Below are 22745 nucleotides of genomic sequence, written 5' to 3' on the forward strand. Positions count from 1 at the left end.
ATTTTACCTGATATCTTATTACCCAGAATTGAGTTACATGACCTTTAACTGGGCTTCTCTGGTAGCTCAGCTGATAAAGAATCCACCTACAATGCAGGAGACCCCAGTTCGATTCCTGGGTTGGGAAGATGGCCTGGAGACGGAATAGGCTACCTACTCCAGTATTCTTGGGCTTCCCTGGTGGCACAGATGGTAAAGAATCCTCCTGCAATACGGGAGAACTGGGTTTGATCCCTGGGTTGGGAAGATCCCCTGGAGGAGTGCATGGCAACCCACTACAATATTCTTGCCTGGAGAATCCCATGGACAGAGGAGCCTGGCAGGCTGCAGTCCACGGGGTAGAAAAGAGTGAGACATGACTGAGCAACTAACAGCTAAAGCTACTATTATCTGTGCTTCTGATGTTATTGACAGCTGTGTATCTGTACGGTGGAAGTGCCAAACAATGTTGAGCTACCGTGAGTCACCCCCAACTCTGCATTCAGTAACATCATGTTGACTATTTGAAATGGTAATAGTGTGAGTACTCAACCATGGAAATAGTCAAATGATAGAAATCATGGTTTGATTTATTGTTTTGCTGATTATCTAGATTTAAGAAAGTGACGGAGAAAATGTGTCTAATGAAGATGAAACATAAAAGTGTGGTGTGTCCACAGCCATTTTATTTGAATAACACAAAACATCAAAGAAGGGTTCTTCCAGTTTTCAAAAGCCATTATTTGAACCAATGAAGTCATTCACATTGACAAATGAATGACATATCTCTTCTTTGTTTTACTTTCAATTACTTTTATTATTACAGTAACATAAATGAAAATATCAACCAACATTCAGATCAGAATTATGCTCATTTATTAATTGCAACCATAAAATGATTAGGGATATAAGAGTTCAGAAAAAAAATCAACAAAAGGATGCTGTGAGAATTGGCTTTATGGAATTTGCGATGAAAAGTATTAAATACTTAATAATTATATATAAATTGTATATTGCACATGCTTTATATTAGTAAAACTTGTAACATATACAGGTACTAATATATCATATAATGCTAATATACGTAGTATAATACTAATATACATAGTGTAATATACATAGTATAATGTGTGTGTGTATGTGTGTGTGTATCCCCCAAAAGCCTGTTATTACACATTTATCAATACAACACTGGGACTATCAATATATTTAAAAATCTACTATCTTCAATGACCAACCATGGTTAATTTTGTTTGGGTGTCATTTAGAAAACATATGAATCTGATTTTAGATTTCTTCAGTAAGTTAAAAGATAGATTCAAAATGGTCATTAAGTTTATTTTGCAGAAGAAAATCTTGAATGAACAACTCTGCTTTGGTTTAGTTTGATGGTGATTTCAGCAATCAGTGAAATTTATTTCCCAAATATTGAGTCCGTAGTCTGAATCAGTTCAAGTTCCTGGTAATAATAAGCCACACTGACAAAGAGATTTACCATAATCACATTATTCTCTCTCATCATGATGAATCCTCCAGGATATGGCACATCTAGGCATTTTAACACCCACTGAGCCAGTGCTCAGCTCTGAGCTTATACCAGGGGAAGCAAGGAACCTCATTCATAAAATGTTTCTGCCTCCTTTTTAACTTGCTTTTCCTTAGAGAATAGATTAGCGTTCACCTGCTATTCTTTCTGTACATTAGTCATGCTATCCAGTGGTGAGAGGAAAGAAGAGGTTTTGGCCCCTGAAAATACACATTCGAGATTTGACTCTCAGGAATTCCCTGGCCGTCCAGTGGTTAGGACTTGGCATTTTCACTGCTGTAGGCCTGGGTTCAATCCCGGATCAGGGAATTAAGATCCTTCAAGCCATGTGGCATGGCCAAAAAGAAAAAGAAAATAAATTTTTAAAAAAGATTTGAATCTCTTAGGCCAGGCGTGAGTTGAAGATGTGCCCTCTTTGGGGAAGTTGCCCTCTGGGCTTTTGTTTTCAAGGAATGGTTTCTCTTCTCAGTAAATGTGGTGGCTTATGCTGAAATGGGGAATGATGGGAACCCAGTCATTATAGTTTCCTCCCTAATCTTCTATCTCTTGTTGCTTATTTCAGCAGTGTTTTACTTTTATATTCTCAATGTGGTTAAACAGATCTCGACACCTCAGGGTTTTATTGTTGTTGTTATTAATATAAGGGAATGGCAGTTCTTTATCGACCCTTTGCTATGTTTAAGTCAGTAGGCCAAATACTTACCCATATCTTCTCTAATACTCAGAATAACTGCACAGGTAGAGGTGTGTGTGCTAAGTCACTTCAGTCATGTTCAACTCTCTGAGACCCTATGGACTGTAGCCCACCAGGCTTCTCTGTCATGGGATTCTCCAGGCAAGAATACTGGAGAGGGTTGCCATTTCCTTTTCCATGGGTAATCATTGTCTTTTCCAAATAATAAAACTGAAGCCCAAAGAGATTTAATAACCAAGGTTTCAACCAGAGTCTGCCTAACTCTAAAGCTCTCATTTTCCCCTCTATTTTTCTCTCTTTCCTCAATAACTTTTTAGGGCTTAATCCTATCGGAGAAACATATTGAATGAGGAAAGTTTTCAAAAGTTGCATTTGGGTAGTATAGGTCAATAATTCACATTAGGACATTCTTACTTTAAGCTTGATCATTTGCTAATACTGATTTTTAAAAAATGCATTTTTGGTGTCCTTACAAGTCTGCAAAGGTCAGGTGGAACCAGGGCAATAAGTGCTCAGGGAGACTTCCTAAAAACCTAGGAGACTCTCTGGGGCAGAGTCCTATTTCACTGACTTCATGGACCTCTTGGTATTTGAATCTCAGAGGGCAGGCCAAAGCCACATAGAGTTTTTTCATTTTGTAGGTGTAATGCCATGAAGGTCCAGCAGTTTTAGAAACACAGCATGCCCTGTCTAGTTTTCTTTGTGAAATCCTAGCTTTCAGGTCAGAAAAGAAATGTGTCAGGTATAAGGCCAGCCAGATGAGGAGCAAGCAGCCTCTCAACAAGATGATCCAGTACCTGTTACAGAATATTGTTCAATCCTGCATCATACAATCAGAAAAAATGAAAAAGGCCAAAACATCAGTGTAGAACCATGGCAATGCCTGGCACCCACAACCCAGTGGCAGTATGCCTAGAGAGAGAAAGGCTATTGTTGGCATCCTTTTACTTGCATGGATTGCTCCTAAACATCAGAATCAAAAACAGATGGAGATGCTTTATATCATAACAATCGAGATGCTCCAGTGTCATTACAGGTCAAGATAGGCTTGTCCACATTTGTAAGCTCAACACAGTCCTCAGACACACAAGTAGGTTCAGCCTCATCCAAGAAGATTCTCTCCAGCCCTCATCAAATCACTGAAATGAGCAATCAGGGTAACCTTGAAATGAAAGAAGTATCACTAAAGGGCAACCAAGCCTATGGCAGTGTATTCAAAATTTTTTCCTCCTGTACCCACTTAACAAATTAAGAAAAACTATATACCCCTGACATACTTTTATGTTTACAAGTTTTATCATCAATTTTTTATAGTTGCAAAGGATAGTTTCTGACATACTGTGTTGTACATGTGCATTCAAGATCTTTTCAACAACTCTTGAAGTTACATATTTAAATAACATCCAATTTATTGAAAAAATCTACCATATCTAATTGACAAAAGTGGTCCTCATTGTCAAACTAATAAATCAGGAATGCTTTGTGTCAGAAACAACAAGTAATTATAAGTAATTTAAGTAAGTGATTGAATATGCATTTCCCCTTGACAGTCTTCTCCCTTCTGAATACTAATTGTGAAGAGTGTGGCAGTTGGATGACACAAAGGTACTGTTCTCTCCAGTGTCCCTTAATCAGTCCTTCTTGGCTTTCTCCCAGGGGCCTCTCCCTCTAGAATGATGTATTCTTGATTTGACCCTTTGGTTTTACTCCCAGAGCAATGAACCTTGGTATCACTGGGGGTGGTTAGTGTGACTTTCTTTTGAAGTTGGAGAAGTTCTGCTGTGAAAGTGGAGGTGGGGAAGGAGAGCCTGTAGCAGCAGGAAAGTCCTCAGGCAAAGCATTCAGCAAAGGGCTGTAGGGAAGCTGAGTCTGAAAAGTTATTCTCTCAAAGCTCTTAATACTGCATATTACTTGGAAAACCTTTTTTATGCCCAGCATTAAGCAAACTGTTTTTAAGAACCAGTGTTCCAAGCCATGGAAACAAATATGGTTTTGTCTCCAGGGCACTGTGTTTATGAATTTTGGGGGTCTTCTTTCTTTCTTTTCCCCTTTTCCTTCCTTTCTCCATCCCTGGTGGCTCAGATGATAAAGGATCTGCCTGCATTACAGGAGACCTGTGTTCAACCCCTGGATCGGAAAGATCCCCAGGAGAAGGGAATGGCTACCCACTGCAGTATTCTTGCCTGGAGAATCCCATGGACAGAGGAGCCTGGTGGGCTACAGTCCATGGGGACGCAAAGAGTTGGACATGGCTGAGTGACTAATAATTTTATTTTCCCTTCATCAACAGATAAGAGTATGGAAGATGTGTTCCTCCTCACTATCTGATGATCCTACAGCCATTAACATTGCCCCTTCCCCCAAAACCGAGAAATCCCTCCCTCCTTGCCGAACCTTAGTGCTGACATACAGAGTTTACACTTAGACCTGGCACAGAAGAAAACTTCCCATGAAGATCACTGTGAAGGTGAAATGTCAAATTCCCTCATGTTCACAGCCTCTTCCAGGCTCTTGGGGTAGTCCCTAACATGTGTTGCAATATCATGTACTTCTGTAAATTTTTAAAAAATGTATGTCTTTACTCTCTTACCTAAAAAGGATCCCTCCACACAAATATAAGCTTCCCATCCCATTAGGGTTTCCAGATTTAGCAAATAAAACTTCAAGATGTCCAGTTAAATTTGAATTGAAGATAAGCTATTGATAATTTTTTATTATTCCAACTATTGCATGGAACAGAGTTATACTAAAACATTATTTGCTGTTCATCTGAAATTTTGCCTAGCAGCCAGTTTTGTCTATCAGCTGCCCTTCGTCCCTCAAAACTTTGATCCTCTGCTGTTTGGACCAAAAATGATAAGACAAGCCTTGCTTTTTCCAAATCAGATAAAGAATTGTTTAGTTTATGTTGTAAACTCTTCTCAAACTATAATTTGAGACTTTGAAAGTCAGTCCTGACCAATCTTATGAAACCTTATTTTTTGGCACATTTTTTTGCTACAGAAACACAGATCAAAATAATTTCCCAACTCTGTGGGAAAATGAGAAACTCTCCTGTTGTCTGGCGAGAGACAAGAGAACTGTGAAATGTCGCTGTTGGGCTTTGAGTTGGGATCCAGAGTGGAGCATGTGTGTTTGGAAAGGAAGCTCTGTAAATGGCTGCAGGGAAGTAGTAGCTAGTGGGGGAGGAGAGAATCCTGGCTCAAGAAGATTTGGGTCACAGTAGAAAGTACTAGGGGCTTCCCAGGTGGCTCAGCAATAAAGAATCCACCTGCCAATGCAGGGAATGCAGGTTCCATCCCTGGGAAGGGAAGATCACCTGAAGAGGAAGTGGCAACCCACTCGAGTACTCTTGCCTGGGAAACCCCTTGGACAGAGGAGCCTGGCAGCCTAAAATCCATGGGGCCACAAAAGAGTCAGACAAAACTTAGCAACTAAACAACAAAGAAGTACTGGAGAGTATTTCTCAATCTTACACCCTGATCTACAGTAAGAAACACATTTTCCATCATGACCCCCACATTTGCCTCTGTGTATATGCGAAGAGTTGACTCACTGGAAAAGACTCTGATGCTGGGAGGGATTGGGGGCAGGAGGAGAAGGGGACGACAGAGAATGAGATGGCTGGATGCCATCACCGACTCAATGGAGGTGATTTTGAGTGAACTCCAGGAGTTGGTGATGGAAGGGAGGCCTGGCGTGCTGTGATTCATGGGGTCGCGAAGAGTTGGACACGACTGAGCGACTGAACTGAACTGAACTGATTTTACGTGGTTGAAACAAAAGTTTCATGCAGCATTCACCCTTACTACATGTACAATTACTGTGTAAGGCACGCTGATATTTTCTACTCTATATGATTTTTTTTTAAAAAAGCTAATTGTATTCAGTTGATTTCACAACCAACTGATGGATCATGAACTTAAAAACTACTTAAGTGGCTTAAAAACTACTGCATGGGAGCACTGCTATTCAAAGGCACTGCTCAGGGCACTGGCTTTAGTGGTCTCCAGAAGAAAAGGAGCCTGTGGGAATTCTCTGTTTACAGTGGTTAGGACACGGCACTTTCACTTCGGGGACTAGGTTTGATTCCTGGTTGGGGAACTAAGATCCCACAAGCCATGTGATGTGACCAAAAAAAAAAAGAAAAAAGGAGCTTGTGTCACAGTGTAACTCAACGAGCTGTTCTCTTCCTTGAGAAAATCTTTCTCTGAAAACAGTGTCAGCCAAAGATAACACTTAGGGACAGCGGAGTCATCCTCTGGTGTGAGTTCCTTACCCTCTCGCAATGGGTAACAAATGATTCGCAAGTGAGTACCAGTCCTCCAATGACCCTTTGAGAAGCAGTGTGGGCTGGAGTGTGGCAAGAGGAGATGAACTAAACCCGTGGAACAGGGGTCCAGAGGAGCCCAGAGGGGATGTAACCTAGAGTGGGAGGGGAGGGAGGCAAGAGCAGGCACTGTGTGCCACTTCAAACGCCCATGAGAACACGTCGCTGAGACCAAGGGGCCCGTTTTGGAGAAGGGGAAGCCCCTTTCCAGGGATGCCATCCACCTGAAGGAGAAAGTCCTTTTCAGACAACTGGTTCAACTACAAAAATATTCCTGCATTCAGAGAGATTCATCAGAGAAAATGTGAAGATTTTACCGCAAAGAACAAGATTTGTTTTTCTTACCCTGAAGAAAGTAAACTTCATCTTTCTTTCTGTCTAGTACCTATGTCAGACCCTTTCCTTTATCCTGGAATCACCAGTTTTTTCATTTGGTTTCCTCCCTCTAACTTAATGACCTTTCCTTACACTTCATAGTGAAAACATAATTTTTTCATCTTTTCTTCCCTAAACCTGCCAGTCCACCAAGACAACCCTCCATCTCCCCTCCCAAGGAATGCACTGCCTGGTGATGTGAGGAAATATGAGAACTTTTATTACCCCATTACAGTGGGGGTCTATACTCCTTCAAGTCTGGTATACAAACACTGAATTATATTGCTGTCTTCATTAACAGGGGAAATGACTGTTGACTAACACTTAGCAAAACATACATTCTGGTTGTCAAACTTTATTTATTTATTTATTTGCACTCTATATCTCTGAATTTGAGAAAAGAATAACATGGAATCTTTTGCATTTCCATACAAATCATGAAATTTTTGTTCTGGTTCTGCAAAAAATACCATTGGTAGTTTGATAGGGGCTGCATTGAATCTGTAGATTAATTTGCTGTCTCTGCAAGCATCTTCCAGCATTCCCTCTCTACCAGATGCTTTCCCAAGCACTCAGTATATCCCATCTTTTAAAATATGCCTCCATTTATTCTGTCTATGCTCTCTCTCCACACTATTCACAGATAATTTTCTCTAAAGAATTGCCATATCCATTTATTTTCTTTTGCTAGTCTGCCCACAGCACCTACCACCCCACCAAAAATACTCTGGCTATAAAAGTCATCTGTGGCTTCTATATTGCTAAATCTAACAGAGACTTTTCAATTCTCACCTTCCTCGGCATTTTAGCAATGTTAGACACAGTTCCAGCTCCCTCCTCCTTGAACGGCTCGTATCTTGGCCTCGATGATGACACACCTACTCCCTGGCTTTTCCTCTTATCATACAGTCATCTATTCTTTCCTGGCTTATCCATCTTTCATTGGATCTTTGCTTGTTGGGGGATCCCCTCCTTCCATCAAGAAAAGGATACTCCTTCCCCAGTGGCTTAGACAGTAAAGAATCTGCCTGCAATGCAGGAGACCTGGGTTCGATCCCTGGGTCGGGAAGATCCCCTAGAGAAGGAAATGGCAACCTACTCCAGTACTCTTGCCTAGAGAATTCCATGGACAGAGGCTACAGTCCATGGGGTTGCAAAGAGTCAAACATGACTGAGCAGCTAACACTTTCACCTTGTATCCCTCACTTAGGTAAATGGCAACTCCATCCACACAGTTGTTCCCTAAAACAAGCCCTCCTGATTCCACTTCCAGTACACAGCTCACATCTGTTCATTTTGCTCTGTCTCCATTGCTCCTACCTGAGACCAAGCCACCATCATACTTCATCTCTACTCTGCAATCATTTCCTTACTGGTATCCCCATTTTTATTTTTGCCCCCTACCCAGCAATCTGTTCTCCGTATAGCAATCATCGTCCTATTTCTAAAACGTAAATCAACTTATGTCACCTTTTTGCTTGGAAAGAATAAATCATTTTCCTACTGAACTTCAAATAGAATCCGAGCTCTTAAACTTGGTCTGCAAGACCCAGAGTGATCCAGACCCTGCCTATTTCTCCAGCCTCACCTCCTTCCATTTCCCCTTCATTTACCGCTTTTTGTAGCACCGCCTTTCTTTGTTTCTTACAGGATCAAGATCTTTCCTGCTTGAGGTTCTTTGTACCAACTGTCCCATTTTCTGAGGTTGATACCCCTCTACTTCACTTGCTCTTCTCCTGTGAACTCCCGTCCATCTGTCCATTAGGTAAAAGTTAAAATGTTAATTCTTGAGAAAAACCTCTCCCGAGTCACTCATTCCCAGCTCATCATCAATCTGAATTAAGTTCCGTTGGTTATATTCTCTTAGCACCCTGTATTTTCTTCATAACACATTCTACAGTTTATAATTGAGCAATTATCTGTGTGTGTTTTTTGTCTGCTTAATATCTTTTTTCTCCATTTAACTGTAGGCCTCATGAAGCTAGTGCCTAGAACAGCACCTAAAACATTAGGAAATGCTCAACAAATTGTTTAATTTATGTATTTATTCATTTTGGTTCTTTGTTGCTGGGAGCCGGCTTTCTCTAGTCGCGGAGTGTGTGGGCCAGTCCTTGTGGCAGTGCATGGGCTTCTCATTGTGGTGGCTTCTCTTGTCTCGAGCACATCGGCTTCAGGCACACGGTGCGACTCGAGGTCCACGGGCTTCAGTAGTTGCAGCATGAGGCCTTCAATAGCTGTGTCACATGGGCTTAGTTGCCCCATGGCATGTGGAATCTTCCCAGACTAGGATTTGAACCCAAGTCCCCTGCACCAGCAAGGAGATTCTTAACTACTGGATCGCCAGGGAGGTCCATCAGCAATTTTTGACTGACTGAATGAGGGATATGGCTACTAATTTTTCAAATGTGTGCTAAACATTGACAATCTTTACTGCTTTCAACCGCAAGGCTGTTGGCAAGTATGATTCATGCAGTGGGTGTGTAATGGGTCAGTTTCCTGTATACTAGTGTCCATCAGTGGTGTGCTGAAGCAGGATTAAGGGAACCAGTTCTGGGCATCTTTCTTCCCAACTTCACATCGAGTGACAATATGTTAGTAGCCGTGATAGGAGTATGTATACCACAAAGATAGCAAATGCTACAAATCATAGCTTGTTTTTCCCTTTGGAGAGCCAGTTTACTGGCATACCACTGGTATCTACTATATATCCAACATGGTAGGTATTGTGGAGCCACCATTAAAAAAATAAGTTTGTCCCACACCAGCAATAGTTACCAGTCTAGTCTAGGGAATATGACATACATCAAGAATCAAGGAGAATCAGGGTATAGCTATGGCATGTGAGCACATCCATGGTCAGGAAAGGATAAGGTCAGTAGGGACTGGAATAAGTACCAGTGGGCATCCAGGAAGTGGAGTCAATGCTAAAACTGGTGGATGGAGAGGATCTATGGATCTAGACCCTGAAAGGTAATCCCAGCGGAGGGACAGTAAGGACCCAAGGCCGGTCATGAGACAGGGAAATGTAGTTGGAATGGGAGTAGACAGAAGTAGGAGAGATTGTCTTATTAGTTGTAAAGAATTTCTCTTGAGATTTCTTTGTGCATGTAATTTTGGTAAATCAGATCGTATTTTAAAAATGAATCCAGATGTTAAAGGATTCTTAAGGCAAATTTCTTTATAAAAGAGAAGTGACGGGTAAACAATCTTACTTTATTTTTCAGATTTAGGTTTAACTGGAATAATGTTTCCTTGAAACCATGTACACCCCTACTACATACCGCGCCCACCCACCCCCAACCACATCTTCAACCTTCCAGATGCTCTGTCAGGTTGGAGACTTCCCCTATTTTGGCCCTCGGTTCCTTATCTGTGAAATGAAAGGGTCCAACTTGGTTGTCTCTCAGATCCTTTATAACTCAGAAAAATTGCATTGCTCTAAATGGTCAGGCATGTGAACCCTATTTCTAAATGAGCCTAAGAAGAAGGCCAGGAAAACCCTATTCTGAAATGTCCTTGCCTGGGATTAAAGGATGCTGAGGGATTCCATTTGGGGATAACAGGGTGAAGTAACATGTTCCTCTTGCTGCAGAGTTAGGTCAGTTTTCTTTTAGTCAAAGAAGAGATTTGACATCTAAGGATAGCAGGCTATCTCATGGGTTTTCCCTATGAGCATCATTAGGTAAATCCAGTGACCATTTGACAGGAAAATAAGGGCACTATTTTTAAATCAACAGGAAAAGGGCAGAGCAGCAAGATAGATGATTTATCCTGTGGCCAGAAGTGCGCAAAATTGACTGAAGAAACTAATCGAATCAGACTTGATAAAGCTGATGCTGCCTTACAGCCCCTGTGCCTAGAAGCTTTGTCGGAGCCGGTCTGCCACGGATCCTGATTTAGGATATAGGCTGACTCATTCACTTCTTCTGAGGAGCAGTGCAGCTGCACACATTGCTATTATTGGTTTTTAAAAAATTACTATTAAGTGTAACATGAAGCTTTGATGATGCTAAGTAGCAGCAAAAGGCTGGTGTCTATTGAAGGAACCTGTTCCTAGGCATTCTTGGGACCCCCAGGTAGGGCTGGCTGTGGGCTCCCAGGGCTTTCTTTTCCCTCGCCCTCTCTGCCTCCTTCTCATTCCCAAAGTTCGGAACGGCTGCTGCAAGGTTGGCTTGTTCAGTCCACTCCTCTCAAGTCTCCCTGAAGCTGCAGCACAGCAGGAAGCCAGGGTGATGTACTTTCCCCACCGGCACAGGCCAGCTGTGGCTCTGCTCTGCTGCAGGTGGCCATGCTGACATCTGGCTCAGAGTGAAGAAAACCTGAATGAAATCTTCTGAGTCTGGTGCTACCCAACCCAGGTGGATGTGGCAGAAAATGCGGGTCAGTGCTCAGCTACCCCAGAGGGCAATTAGATATTTTGGAGGGCCTGAACCTTTTGATCTTTCCAATTGGAGGGTGAAGACAGTAAAGATCTGGTGCTCAGAATGGTTCAATTCACCATAGATTTAGTAAGTGCCTGCACCAAGGGTAGACAGGTAAGTACTGTGAGCCAAGAGGGAAAAGGACACGGTTTTTGCATTTGAAGAGTTCACAGTCTCACATTTTACATGAACATAAACTTTCAGTGAAACCAGATAAGTGGTAATGTAAACATATGCACAGGTGGCTATGGGAGCCCAGAGGAAGGATCTTAGACCAAAAGGAGCTGTCACCTAAACCGTGCTGTGAAAAATGAGGTAGAGTCAGATAAAGCAAGCTAGTTCCAGGCAAAGGGACGTTCACAAAGAATTAGCAACATAGCTCCACTGGGGACTCACAGGCAGCTCCGTGTAGGAAGGTATAAAGTGGAAGACAGAGCTTGAGAGACACACAGCTGGGGACGGAGGCTGCAGCCAGGTAGAGAGGGACTTGAGAGCCTTGGTAAGGAAACAGAACTGAGCTCCGTTCTGCAGGAGTTTGGGAGCCGTTGAAGGACAGCTAGCAAAGAGGTTATATGATCAGTTTGCATAGATTGATCCCTCTAGTGCATGGAGAGGATGGATTTAAAGAGAGTGAGATTAAAAGCAAGCAAATCCACTAGTTTGTGCAAAGGTATGGGTGCTCCAAGGCATTAGTCATACAGATAGAAAGGAGTGGAAGAGACTGAGAAGTATTTAGGAGTTAAGATCAGAAAAAACAGAGGAACTTGATAACAGACTGAGTATGTTGAATGGGGTGACGGGAGAGAAGGATTTGCCTAGGATGGTTGTCATGTTTCTTCCCAAGTATATAGATCTGTGTTTCTCAAAGTATGTGCCTTGTAACATCAGCTCTATTGGGTGCAAGAAGGCATGGTGTCAAAAGCGGCTATATCCACAAATAAGTCTGAGAAATAACAGACTTAAACAAAAGTAAACAGAACTCTTTAGAACTTCTCAGAGCCTTTAATGTGGTACTGCTGCAAATAACAGTAATTGCTATTATTAAGCATTTATGAGTTCCATTTATCGTGTCTTTGAACAACTGGGAAAGAAGGAAAGCCCCAAGAAACCTACTCTGAAACTTGAAAATAATGTGTGAACAAGAACACAAATATAAACTAATAATATTGGCTACCAATATTATAAACTCATATATTATTATAAACTAATAATAATATATAATATAATATATATTATATAATTATTATAAACTAATAATATTGGCTATCATAGGGCAGGTGATATGAGCCAAAGACATTTAGGGACATGGTCCGGTGCAGGACTAATTATTTGATATACATTATTTCAGGTTCCCAAAACAACACTGTGAGGTATGCATTTTGTACCTATTTTACAGGTGGGGAAGCAGGGGCTCATAAAGATTAAATAACTAACCAAAATTGCCACACATCTGGTAGAGTCAAATCTCACTGTTAACATTGATATCATATCATTTCTGTTTGCTAATGTATATAGTGAGTCTGCAAGACAGGGAAGGGTGTAGCATGCTGTGTCTTCTGTTGAAGAGAAGTAATAAAACAGCCAGTCATTTTTACCAGCAAAATGGGTTTATTCAGGAACAGCAAAGAAATGCAGTTCAGGACATACAGTCTGTGGAAACGACAGGGAGGTCTGGAGAACAAAGGAGAGGAGCATTCTGTTATAAAAGAGAAAGGGGAGTTGGGATGGGGCTGTTACAAACAGAGTCCATTGGAGGAAACTGGGGGTCCTTTTCAGTGGCTGAGCTGTGAATCTCTCACTGGCTGGACTGTTGCCAGGTGAGAAGAAATTCTTCCTTCCTCCAGGTGGGTAGTAAAGTGGTGACTTCTTCCTATTGGAGACACAAAGGCACATTTCTTCCCTTCAGTTTGCAATTGATGTTGAGTGGTAGGGGGTGACAGTGCCCCCTTCTGGCCTCCTGACTGCATTTTAAATGAGGCTTCTGTTTATTAATTTTCATTCTCCCAAATTTAAGTGAATCTTCATTCTCCCAAACTCATTTCACATGCTAGCAAAGTAATGCCCAAAATTCTCCAAGCCAGGCTTCAAAGTACGTGAATCGAGAACTTCCAGATGTTCAAGCTGGATTTAGAAAAGCAGAGAAACCAGAGATCAAGCTGCCAACTTGATCAAGATGGGTCACAGAAAAAGCAAGAGAATGCCTGAAAAACATCTATTTTTGCTTCATTGGCAATGCTAAAGCCTTGACTTTGTTGATCACAACAAACTGGAAAATTCTTTAAGAGATGGGAATACCAGACCACCTTACCTGCCTCCTGAGAAATCTGTATGCAGGTCAAGAAGCAACAGTTAGAACCAGACATGGAACAACAGACTGGTTCCAAACTGGGAAAGAAGTACGTCAATGCTGTATATTGTCACCCTGCTTATTTAACTGATATGCGGAGTACATCATGAGAAACGCTGGGCTGGAGGAAACACAAGCTGGAATCAAGATTGCCGGGAGAAATATCAGTAACCTCTGATGTGCAGATGACATCACCCTTATGGCAGAAAGTAAAGAGGAACTAAAGAACCTCTTGAGGAAAGTGAAAGAGAAGAGCAAAAAAGCTGGCTTACAACTCAACATCCAAAAAACGAAGATCATGGCACCTGGTCCCATCACTCATGGCAAATAGATGGGGAAACAATGGAAACAGTGAAAAACTTTATTATCTTGGGCTCCAAAATCACTGCAGATGGTGATTGCAGCCATGAAATGAAAAACTGCTTGCTCCTTGGAAGAAAAGCTATGACCAACCTAGACAGCATATTAAAAAGCAGAGACCTACTTTGCCAACAAAGGTCCATATAGTCAAAGCTATGGTTATTCCAGTAGTCAAGTATGGATGTGAGAGTTGGACTATAAAGAAGGCTGAGTGCAGAAGAATTGGTGCTTTTAAACTGTGGTGTTGAAGACTCTTGAGAGTCCCTTGGACTTCAAGGAGACCAAACCAGTCAATCCTAAAGGAAATCAATCCTGAATATTCATTAAAAGGACTGATGCTGAAGCTGAAGCTCCAATACTTTGGCCACCTGATGCCAAGAGCTGACGCATTAGAAAAGACCCTGATGCTGGGAAAGATTGAGGGCAGGAGAAGGGGACAAGAGAAGATAAGATGATTGGATGGCATCACTGACTCAATGGACATGAGTTTGAGCAAGGTCTGGGAGATGGTGAAGGACAGGGAAGCCTAGCATGCTGCAGTCCATTGGGTCGCAAAGAATCAGACACAACTGAGTGACTGAACAGCAACAACAGCAGAACTTAAATGACAGAACGCTGTGTTAATGAAATATCTCACAGGATTAGTGGTACTTGGAGGACATTTTGTGGAGAATAATGCTTTAACTAAGATCAAGAGTACAGGTTGATAAGAGAGATGTCATTTTATGTAAGTCATGGTAGTTTAGTATAAGGTTGAAATTTGCCATAATAGAAATATAACTGAAATGTAACAGAAAGTCAAAGTGGGCAGAGATTGTTTCCAATATTAGTGTTCAGAGGAAACGTTCAGTTAAAATGCTGTCAGCATCAAGTAGCAGAAAACCCAACTAAAAATGGCTAAACAAACAAATTTATTGAAGCACAAAGTCCAGAGGTAGAACAGTTCCACTATTGGTTAACTCAGTGTTTAAACATCATCATCAAAGATGCAAGGTTTTTTTCTGTTTTTCTGCCTTGCCATTTTCAATATGTTAGATAGTCCCCTGAGGTCCCAAGGTGGCCGCACAGTTCCAGGTGTTGGATGCCAGCAGCGTACGGGATGTCAGGACTGATAGAAGAGTACCACGGCTGCACATCAGGCTCTCAGAAAAGAGAGGTTGACAAGGAGGTATGTTAAGTGATGCTACTAAGAAAACACCTCCTCATGCTGCAAGAAGAAAGTGACACTTCCTGCTAAAGAGCATTTTAATCATTTTTTGAGTCCATCGCACAAACAGATTGAACTGGGCAAAGTGCACCCAGACACGGGGCGCTTAGGTTGAGCGAGACAAGCTGCCATGAACAAGCAAGATGCCGGTGCTCCCCTGAGCCAAACCCCGGTGAGTACTGTCCTGAAAGTTAATTGTGAGTCAGCACAGGACAACAACTATTAATTTTGAAATTAGCGGCCTGCTGCCGAGAGCCGGGGCCAGGGCACTGTGGACCTGAGACACAGAGATGATCAAAGTTGATTATCGGTTCCCTAGTGGATTGGGTGATAGACGGTCACATGGGGCCTCAAGCAAGAGGAATGCTGGGAGTGTGCCTTCTGCCAGTTCTCAGAAACCCTATTTTCACAACTGAGTAATCAAGACATTTCAGGGCTTGTTATTTGAGGTATCCGGACTAGGTGAGACCTAGCTCTGGCTCAGACTGATTCTAAGAATCAAAATGAGCACAGTTAAAGAAGTCTGTCTTATGGAGGCTTGTTTCTGAATTGCAAAATCTCTTGGTGAACTGTAGGTCCCCATGAAAATAGTAGATCTGTTATTAGGAGACATATTGAATAAGTTCTTGGCATGCACTTTGGAGGACAAAAAATAATGCACAAAAAAGGGGGGATGGGAATTCTCTGGTTGTCCAATGGTTAGGACTCCATGCTCTCACTGCCAAGGTCCTGGATTTGATTCTGTAGGTTGGTTGACTAAGTGCCCACAAGTCTCACAGCATGGTAAAAAAAAAAAACAAAAAAACAACAACTAAAAACCCTATAAAAAATGGGAGGGATTAAAAGTAAATAAAATAAAAAGAAAACAAATGTGGAATAATTTAAATAATAGAAAACAAAGAAAATCTAAGAGAACCATCTCTGCTATCAGTTTTCTTGCAGATCATTTCCATTTTTCAGGAGCATCAGAGATGTGGTAGAACTGATGGGTTCCCATTTTATGAGAACTAATCATGGTGTATTGGAGTATCAGGGCAAAGCTATCAGGAGACATCTCACACGGCAGCCTTGGGAACAGCTCTATTGTTTAGTCGCTTGTAGTTTCAAGCATTAAGACAGGAGACAACAGGAAAAGTGTACCTAGTTCACATTTCATCTACAAGTGTTGCAGAGTGGTGAGAAATGAGTGCTATGCTGAAGAGGAAAGTTTTTCAAAGCAGAACAGTTCAGCCTACAAAATGCTATCAGAAGGAAGTTGCCGAGGAGCACGTGAAAGTCAAGGACCTAAAAGAACTGGGCTGGAGAGGCAACTGACATTTATGGGCATGCAGCTGCTCTGCTAAGTGCTTTCACATGTCAAAACATTTAATCAGGAAGGTATCATTTCAAGGCCATATCAAATAACATTTAGATTTATAAAACAGAATTTATGTTGCAGGCTAAAAGCACTGACAAGTTCTGGAGGAAGAGACACAATGTCGGCCCAAGAGACAGACATGGGAAGAACATAGCAACAATTCATCTCAAAATGACCCCTAATAACCCGTCACTGGCCAGGGTTATCAGGAAAGCCCTGGATGTGCTGTGGTCAGAAGGAAAGATTTATTGGGGGTCTTATTGAACAAGCAGGTATTGTGGGATCTGGAGGATTTCTTTCTCCCGGTTTCATGTCACTACTGGAGGGGGCTACAGCTTCTTAATCCATCTCTTCCTCTCTAAGAAAAGAGGGATAACTTGTATAATTGATGAGGTTGGGAGAAGTGAAAAGTGCCTATCTCAGCCCCATTCTCCTTCCTCTTTGGAGGTCTGCCATCTCTCAGAGCACACATCCTGCCTTGGTACCCACAGGGGAGACTTGGAGACCTGGCGCCACCATGACGCATTGAGGAGCTAAACCTGAATCAGGGTCGCACACTGCACACTGAGGAATCCATTGTTGCTGCGCTCAAATACCATGTCCTACAAGTCCAACCAGCCCTGTAGCAGATCCCTGATCCTCTCCTTACTTGCTGCTGCTGCTGCTAAGCAATAATAAATCCCCTCCTTCTTCTTAACCTTTGGCTTGGTTGTGTCTTTTTGCTCAACATCCACCAAAAGGCAAACCCAGGTTTTCAGTAGCAATGCCGATATATCCTTTCATGTGATCTAACACTACTTTCTTGTATGTGCACCCCCATCTGATTGCATCGGAGACGAGCACACTCAGTGCTTTTCTGTCCCAGTGCCTTCACTCAGGGTGTTCCCTCCAAGTGGAAAGTCCTCTTGCCCATTTTTTCATGTCTATATCTAACCTGTTCTTTAAGGACTAGCCCAAATTTCACCAAATCCATAGGTGCTTCTCTAGCAGGTTCTATTTAGAGGTTCCCTACCTGACACTCACTCCCACTTTCTTCTTTTTCCACAGAGACTCAATTTTTCTTAGTTCAGTTTAGTTCAGTCACTCAGTCGTGTCTGACTCTTTGCGATCCCATGAACTGCAGCACGCCAGGCCTCCCTGTCCATCACCAACTCCTAGAGTTCACCCAAACCCATGTCCATTGAGTTGGTGATGCCATCAAACCATCTCATCCTCTGTCGTCCCCTTCTCCTCCTGCCCTCAATCTTTCCCAGCATCAGGGTCTTTTCCAATGAGTCAGCTCTTTGCATCAGGTGGCCAAAGCACTGGAGTTTCAGCTTCAACATCAGTCCTTCCAATGAACACCAGGACTGATCTCCCTTAGGATGGACTGGTTGGATCTCCTTGCAGTCCAAGGGACTCTCAAGAGTCTTCTCCAACACCACAGTTCAAAAGCATCAATTCTTTGGTGCTCAGCTTGCTTTATAGTACAACGCTCACAACCATATATGACCACTGGAAAAACCATAGCCTTGACTAGACGGACCTTTGTTGGCAAAGTACTGTCTCTGCTTTTTAATATGCTGTCTAGGTTGGTCACAACTTTCCTTCCAAGGAGTTAAGCGTCTTTTAATTTCATGACTGCAATCACCATCTGCAGTGATTTTGGAGCTCAGAAAAATAAAGTCTCTCACCGTTTCCACTGTTTTTCCATCTATTTGCCATGAGTGATGGGACCAGATGCTATGAACTTAGTTTTCTGAATGTTGAGCTTTAAGCCAACTTTTTCAGTCCCCTCTTTCACTTTCCTCAAGAGGCTCTTTAGTTCTTCTTCGCTTTCTGCTATAGGGGTGGTGTCATCTGCATATCTGAGGTTATTGATATTTCTTCCAGCAATCTTGATTCCAGTTTGTGCTTCATCCAGCCCAGTGTTTCTCATGATGTACTCTGCATATAAGTTAAATAAACAGGGTGACAATATACAGCCTTGACGTATTCTTTTTCCTATTTGGAACCAGGATGTTATTCCATGTCCAGTTCTAAATGTTGCTTCCTAACCTGCATACAGGTTTCTCAAGAGGCAGGTCAGGTGGTCTGGTATTCCCATCTCTTTCAGAATTTTCCACAGTTTATTGTGATCCACACAGTCAAAGGTTTTGGCATAGTCAATAAAGCAGAAATAGATGTTTTTCTGGAACTATCTTGCTTATTCAATGATCCAACATATGTTGGCAATTTGATCTCTGGTTCCTCTGCCTTTTCTAAAACCAGCTTGAATATCTGGAAGTTCACGGTTCACATATTGCTGAAGCATGGCTTGGAGAATTTTGAGCATGACTTTACTAGCGTGTGAGATGAGTGCAATTGTGTGGTACTTTGAGCATTCTTTGGCATTGCCTTTCTTTGGGATTGGAATGAAAACTGACCTTTTCCAGTCCTGTGGCCACTGCTGAGTTTTCCAAATTTGCCTGTGACTATCTAAACCAAACTAGGGAGTGTCATTCCCCTTGCCAGTGACTGATTTAGGAGTAAACATGTAACTCAGTTTTGGACCTGAGCCATAGAAAGAAATTGTCAAGACTGAGAAACTATTTTCCATCCTGACTTTTGATATTCTGGAAACACTCTTTAAAAAAAAAAAAATCTATTAATTTATTTTTATTTTTGATCGTGCTGGGTCTTTGTTACTGCACACGAGCTTTTTCTAGTTGTGGAGAGTGAGGGCTGCTCTTCGTTACAGTGTGCAGGCTTCCCATTGAGGTGACTTCTCTCATCGCAGAGCATGGACTCTAGAAACACAGGCTTTAGTAGTTGCAGTGCATGGGCTCAGTAGTTGGGACACATGGGGCTTACTTTCTTCATGGCAAGTGGGATCTTCCCGGACCAGGGGTCAAAGCGGTGTCCCTTGCATTGCATTCTTAACCATTGGACCACCAGGGAAGCCCCCTCTGGAAATGTTTTTTATCAAAACTTCTTCAACGCTAGAAGTTTCTCTTTCAGCAGCATTTTAACCTCCCTCCTTTTTCTCTTGGTAAACCACCCTGTCTTCTTTCCTTTTCTTGCATTCTTGAGGACATTCTGTTTTATTCTTCTTTGCCCTCCCTTGACTTTCTTTTCTCGTAATTTTTACTCCTGACTTCGTTTTGCCTACCACCAACCCTTCACCTCTCACTAATTAAATGTATTCCAGTGAATTCTCTCCTAGAAATGTCTGTTTCGGTTTGTGAATCCTCTGGCTCTACTCTGCTGCTTGAAAGGTTTCTACATATTATACATTCATACATTCCACCTCTTGGATACTTGTTATTTCCTTCCTGTTAAGAAGTATACCACTGTGTTCAGACAGGATTCACTTTAGCAATTTTAGGTCTTTATCTTTCACTTTATATCTGACAATGTCTAACTTATCTTGCATACAAATTATATCAATTCACCGATCTACTCCCCTTTCAATGTAAAATACAAATGGCCAAACTACAATAAATAAGTACTCTTGAATCTTGTTTAATATCCCGATTCTAAATATTTGCTTTCATGGATCACTTCATTAATGCAACTCCTGCTACCAACCCTCCTGAGTGGATCCCCAACAAGGGTCTTTCTGCCCAGCGTTGCTCAGGCCAATAGAATGAGACTGAGTTTGATACAGAAGCAAAGGAAAACTTTATTCTTAGATCAAAATATGGAGCACTACAAGCTTGTGCTTTGGAGAACACACTGCCTCCCCGCCCCTCACAGGCCTTGGCACTGCTTCTTCACAGGATGCTGGTCTGCAGGGAGGGGGCAGAGTTCTGGCCTTCCTTCACTTGCATGTTTCTCACAGTTCCACCCACATCTTGCATTGCAGTATCTAGCACAGCTTCTGCACATGGCCTGCTGAGCCTGAATGTCAGTGCAGCTTTTTCTTATGATGAACTCTGGTCTGAAGTGAAGTGTGCAAGGCTCCCTGCACACCACCCCTATAAGCAAGTGACACTACACTCAACACAAACAAGGAAAAAAAAATGTTAGACTTTATTTTTTACCCAGGTTCTATTTTTATTTCTCAGGAATTGTTAATGGGCTCTGCCGGTGACACTTTCACTTTTGCCCAAAGTTATGTTTAAAATTTTGTTCTAAAACCCCCTTCCCGGTCTCAGTAGAGAATGGCTCCCAAAACATAATAACCTGAGATCATTTCCTCTTCCAGCTTTCCTTGTGCATTGTGGGTAGAGGTGTTTCTTCCTAATTCACATGGCAATCCCACGTTCATGGAAGCAGGGTAATGAACAGATAGATGTATTAGTATCTTTATTTCACCAGCTTTCCCATGCCTTTCTCCCCCTTGCCTGCTAGGACAAAGTAAATGACAATCTTTTTGTAACAGAGAGAACAGTTAGAGATGGGAGCCACTGGTAAAAGCTGGAGAAAGGGTCTAGCAGAGAAGCCAAGGTGATTCATAGAATAAAAATCTGGGTGAGAAGGAAAGAAGATTCTGAGAAAAAAATTAAAGGGGAGGAGGAATGGGGGGGCGCAAAAGACAGAGAGATTTGTGTTCAAGAGGCCCTAGAACATCCTCCATCATGAGAAAACTAAGGAGGAAAAGAAAAACTTTTGAGAAGTTCTTGGGAAGAAATTGCTGGCAGTGTAAGCCCAGGTGAACAATGAGAAGCCAGTAGTAGTTTTGCTCCTGGTACCATCTTTTCATCTATTTCAATTAAAAGTAAAAAAACAATGGAGATCTAATCAGAGCAGAAAGAAATTGGCCTCCCCACCAAATCCTAGATTTCTATGAATGTGTAAGACTTAGATTCATTATTTTTAACAATGAACCTTGAGACTTTTAGCCATGATTTTTAACAATGAACCTTACCAGTTGGTAGATTTGGTAGTAGTGAATCTGCCTTCAGGTGTTTGCTGAAGGCATCATGGATAACTCAGTGTCAAAAATATTTCTTCCATCTTTAACTCTTCCATCCCTTTGATGTGTTTAGTTTAAAATGAATGGAGTATATTAATGTGGCTTCCCTGGTAGCTCAGATAGTAAAGAATCTGCCTGCAATGTGGGAGACCTAGGTTCAATCACTGGGTTGGGAAGATCTCCTGGAGAAGGAAATGGCAACACACTCCAGTATTCTTGCCTAGAGAATTCTATGGACAGAGGAGCCTACAGGAAAACATATATATGATTTACAAAGAAAATATGAGTATATTCAGAAGGCAAATGCTTAAAATTTTTTGTCAATGGGGTTCATATTCAAAATTATTGAAAGATGCTCCTTTATATTCTACACTAGGTACAGGTCTAGTATCCACTGTGCAGCCAGGACTTCCCTGGCACTTTGTACTCTGAAAAAGAGGTGGCATGGGGACATTAGATAATTAAGAGGCAATGAAACATGAAGACTCTTCCCTGAACCTCCTATTTAAAATACTAACCCATGCCATTCTCTATGTCTCTCCTAACCTGATTTCTCTCTGTAGCGCTTATCACTTATCATATTCTATTAAATTCCCCTACTCCATTTGTATCTATCTCCCTCCTATGGGGCTGTGAACTCTTTCAAGGCAGAGTTTTTTTTTCCTGTTTTGTTAATTGCTATATTTCTGGTGCCTGGAACATTTCCTGGCACATAGTAGACCCTCAATTAATGTTGGCTGAATGAAAGCATAAAATATCTATTCATCTCTGAGAAGCAGTTCCAAGAACACTCAGGTTGGTAGATTTGGTAGCAGTTTTTAAAATGTTTGTTTGTTTAATTTTGGCTGTGCTGGGTCTTCATTGCTGTGAAGGCTTTTCTCTAATTGCAGAGTGGAGGCTACTTTCTGGCTGGGATGCGTGGACTCATGTGGATGGCTTCTCTTGTTGCTAAGCATGAACTCTAGGGCATGAGGCTTCAGTAATTGTGACTCCTGCGTTCTAGAGCACATCAATAGTGGCACATGGGCAACTAATTGCTCCATGGCATGTGCGATCTTCCCAGACCAGGGATTGAACCCATGTCTCCTGCATTGGCAGGAGGATTCTTTACCACTGAGCCACCAGGGAAGCCCAATTTGACAGCAATTTTAAGCCATTGAATCTTCAGCAGGATAAGCTTTACATTGATAAAGTTGCCAAGATGGGAAGTCTTCTCTGGTTTATTTCCATCTCATTTGTCCACATTCTTT

At 41.9% G+C, this 22745-nt stretch overlaps 1 long non-coding RNA gene across 2 annotated transcripts; it reads left to right on the plus strand.

The window, feature by feature from the left end:
• The first annotated feature begins 15281 nt into the window (after positions 1-15281).
• Positions 15282-17313, plus strand: LOC148776486 (uncharacterized). Of its 2 annotated transcripts, none has more exons than XR_016038360.1 (3): positions 15282-15431; positions 16698-16888; positions 17064-17313. It is a non-coding gene; the product is annotated as an uncharacterized LOC148776486 (long non-coding RNA). The 2 variants fall into 2 exon arrangements; XR_016038359.1 differs by having other exon boundaries at positions 15292-15431; positions 17108-17313.
• The last annotated feature ends 5432 nt before the right edge of the window (positions 17314-22745 follow it).

Source organism: Moschus berezovskii, chromosome 9, assembly GCF_049115385.1.
Source record: "Moschus berezovskii isolate FMDL1 chromosome 9, NW_MosBer_1.0, whole genome shotgun sequence".
Classification (NCBI taxonomy): Eukaryota; Metazoa; Chordata; class Mammalia; order Artiodactyla; family Moschidae; genus Moschus; species Moschus berezovskii.